Source organism: Rhinopithecus bieti, unplaced genomic scaffold, assembly GCF_001698545.2.
Source record: "Rhinopithecus bieti isolate Rb0 unplaced genomic scaffold, ASM169854v2 scaffold_74666, whole genome shotgun sequence".
Lineage (NCBI taxonomy): Eukaryota > Metazoa > Chordata > Mammalia > Primates > Cercopithecidae > Rhinopithecus > Rhinopithecus bieti.
In genome coordinates, this window is record NW_016872005.1 from 1,526 (window position 1) to 4,993 (window position 3,468).

Sequence of the window (3,468 nt, forward strand, 5' to 3'; positions counted from 1 at the left end):
CGTGCAAATTAAACAGAAGTTGGTATGGCAAATTTTATATATCTGGCATAAAACACTTAAAACTAGAATAATAGATATGCTGAAGGAAAGGAAGCCTGATATAAATTTGGAGAGCACTGATCATAAGAAGAACATGTAAAAAAAGTATAAGGTTTCTAGGATTACTCATCCTGTCTAATGTTTATTATTCTAGTGTCTCAAAGAACTTTATAACCATAATCCTACTACTATAAATATAGAAACACCAATAGCTTTCCAGAACTTGGGTGGAAAAAATGAACTCTTGTTTTATTTTAATTAATTAATTATTATTATTATTATTATTATTTGAGATGGAGTCTCGCTCTGTCATGCAGGCTGGAGTGTGTTGGCACAATCTCGGCTCACTGCAACCTCTGCCTCTTGGGTTCAAGCAATTCTCCTGCCTCAGCCTCCCAAGTGGCTGGGATTATAGGGGTGAGCCACCATGCCTGGCTAATTTTTGTATTTTTAGTAGAGACAGGGTTTCACTATATTGGCCAGGCTGGTCTCAAACTCCTGGCCTCATGGGATCCACCTGCCTCGGCCTCCCAAAGTGCTGGGATTACAGGTATGAGCCACCATGCCCGGCTGTTTTATTTTTAATGCAATTGCAGTGTAACTTGGCATGCTTTCTTGGGCATTACAGTTGCCTTTTATGAAGGATTCAGGATAAGATTTGAGTGGAACTGATGGTAATCTCTGACTACAACGAGGTAGGGAAGACAATGGATTGGAGAAAAAGAACATGGAAGACTGAAGCTTGGAAAATTTGTTATCAAAGCAATGATATTTTAGACAAATATTAAACTCTAAAGATAAGAATTTAAAAGTATATAGGGAGAATTGTCCAGATGTCTGCTATTTACTTTGAAATATATATACAGAAAAGATGGATTGATGGATGGATTGAGTAATGGGCAAATGGATAGACACATAATAAAAACAAGCAAAGTAAAATGTTAATGTAGGATACAGGAGGTAGGTTGAAACTTCTTTCAAATTGGTTGCATCTTTGAAAAAATTTCAACATAAAAGATGAGAGGTATGTGGAAACATGGACATTTCATATAGTATGGTATTTTATTGGAAAAATGGCGCCAATTCCCCAATTTTTCACCTCCCTCTCATAATATGTCTTCATAACTCCTCCTATTGTTTATTTTCTTTTTAAAATAAGTCTGAACTGCTCCTGTGATTTGCTTTCACCAATGGAAGAAAAATGATTCCATGCCGGTTCTGAGCCTAGATCTCAAGAGACTTATATACATCCATTCTTTTTTCTGGAACCCTGCCTGTGCTACAAGAACAAGTCCAGGCTAGCCAGCTGGAAGATGAGAGACCCTGTGGAGCCCGGTGGAATCCTTCCATCCTAGAGCAGCAACTTCAATCAGGAAGTTGATTTCACATTCATAAGCAAGCCCAGCCATGATCAGCAGAGCCCAGCCCTGATCAGCAAAATCACCCAGCCAACCTGCAGATTTGTGAGAAGTAATAAATGGCTGTTGATTTTAAGCCACTAGCTTTGAAAGGGGATTGTTACACAGTATTATTGTGACATTAGATAACTGATACAGTATATATAATCTTCAGGAACTCAAGGCATCAAAAAAGAATAATTATGACATTTTATATCCTTTTCAGATATAGAATATCTATATATTCTATATAGATAGATAGTGATATATATCTATATATCTGATATATTTAAGCTAGTGGCTTAAAATCAACAGCCATGTATTACTTCTCACAAAGTATAGATATATATATATCTATATAGAATATATCACTATCTATCTATAAATATATATCTATATATACAGATAATTCTCATACATATATATGAGAAAACAATTCCCCCAACCTAATTCTAGTTTTTTTTTTCTGTTTCTAATCTTAGGCAGCCACATTTTACATTTGGGATTATTGCCCAAAAGTTATCACTACCATCTGTAAATCATAGCAATTATTGAATTAGTTCCATTGCCTATAATTTGGTAAAAAAAAAAAATTGTAGTGTTGTTTTTATTGTATTCCAAATAAATTTGACATCATTCAAACCTTACCTTGAGTGGTCAAGAAGTGAAGATTTTTATTGCCCAGCCAATATTCACCATGTTTTTGGACAAAATTTCCAAAGCCATTTTCATAGTCATTCCATCCTCTAAAAAATGTAAAGTGGAAGCTGATTTTAGCAAACTCCACTTGTGGTACCAAAGTGAGCACCACCCACCCCATGCTACCACCACCTCCAATATTTTCTTGATTTGTTAATTCATTTTCAGCATTCTTATTTAGAGAGAATGAAATTCTGTCTCATTAATATACTTCAGGATATGATCAAAATATTTGACTTATAAATCTCACATTTGCTGCTACAAATAAATTCTTATGTCGTAATGAGCACACCTGTTAAAGTTCTCACTGCCATCAGATCGTCTCTGAATTACAGTCCATCCTCCTCCGTCGGACATGTCGCAATAAACAGAAAATTCTGCTGGGCTCTGGAGAGGTTTGATTTTGTAAAATCCACTGAGCTTATACCCATCATTGAAAATCTCTGAACAATCTGTTTTTAAAACAAGGTAATGTAACATTCATTATGTGTCTTTTCTTCCCCTTGCAGAGCCTCTGAATGAGACTACTCAATATCACTGGAGACAGATAACACATGGTATAGAAATCAGCATTTTAAAATTGCATCTTGTACATCTTCCAGTGGATATTAGGAAAGTTTTATTTTCTTAGCTATTAGTTGCCACCCGAATCTGTGATATAATCATGTAGGGAAAAAAAGGGAGTGAAATAAGAATCTAGTTTTTTGTTTCTTTCTTCTTCTTTTTTTTTTTCTGTAGAGATGGGGAGAGTCTCTATATTGCCCAGGCTTGTCTTGAACTCCTGGCTTCAAGCAATCCTCTTCTCCCACCACAGACTCCCAAAGTGCTGGGATTACAGGTGTGAGCTACCACACCTGACCTAGTCTCTAATTTCTGAGTTTTGTAGAAAACAACTTTAAAAAGCAAGTTATGTGTAATCTGTTAATAACAGTGTATTTAGGTGGAACTTACAGTTTTATCAGACAGAATAGTAAAATGTATCTCACCCATGAAGCTAAAAATGAAAGCAGAAATATTAACACCAAACAACTAAGTTATTACAGGTTATCTTGACTTAGAGCATGAGAAATCATGCTGGACATCTGAAAATGAACCCGAAATAGTAATCTTCTCAAAATCTTATAACCTCTTAGCCTCATGAGATTTTTTATTAGCTCACTGAAGTTTCTAAAAGTCCGTACACTCTTAGATGTTTTTGCTGAAAACGGCAAGCTTCTGCTATTTGTTTCATCCCTTAATTCTTTTTTGCTGTGGTATTTCTTTGAACACTGAAGCAAACATGCTACGCCTTTGTCACCAAAAAGTGATATCTGTTTCTTTTTTTTTTTTTTTT

At 35.3% G+C, this 3,468-nt stretch overlaps 1 long non-coding RNA gene across 1 annotated transcript; it reads right to left on the reverse strand.

Moving 5' to 3' along the window:
- Positions 1-2,142: 2,142 nt before the first annotated feature.
- On the reverse strand, positions 2,143-2,584 carry LOC108525594 (uncharacterized). The gene is made up of 2 exons (XR_001884301.1): positions 2,428-2,584; positions 2,143-2,182 (listed from the first exon to the last, which is right to left on the reverse strand). It is a non-coding gene; the product is annotated as an uncharacterized LOC108525594 (long non-coding RNA).
- Between the last annotated feature and the right edge of the window lie 884 nt (positions 2,585-3,468).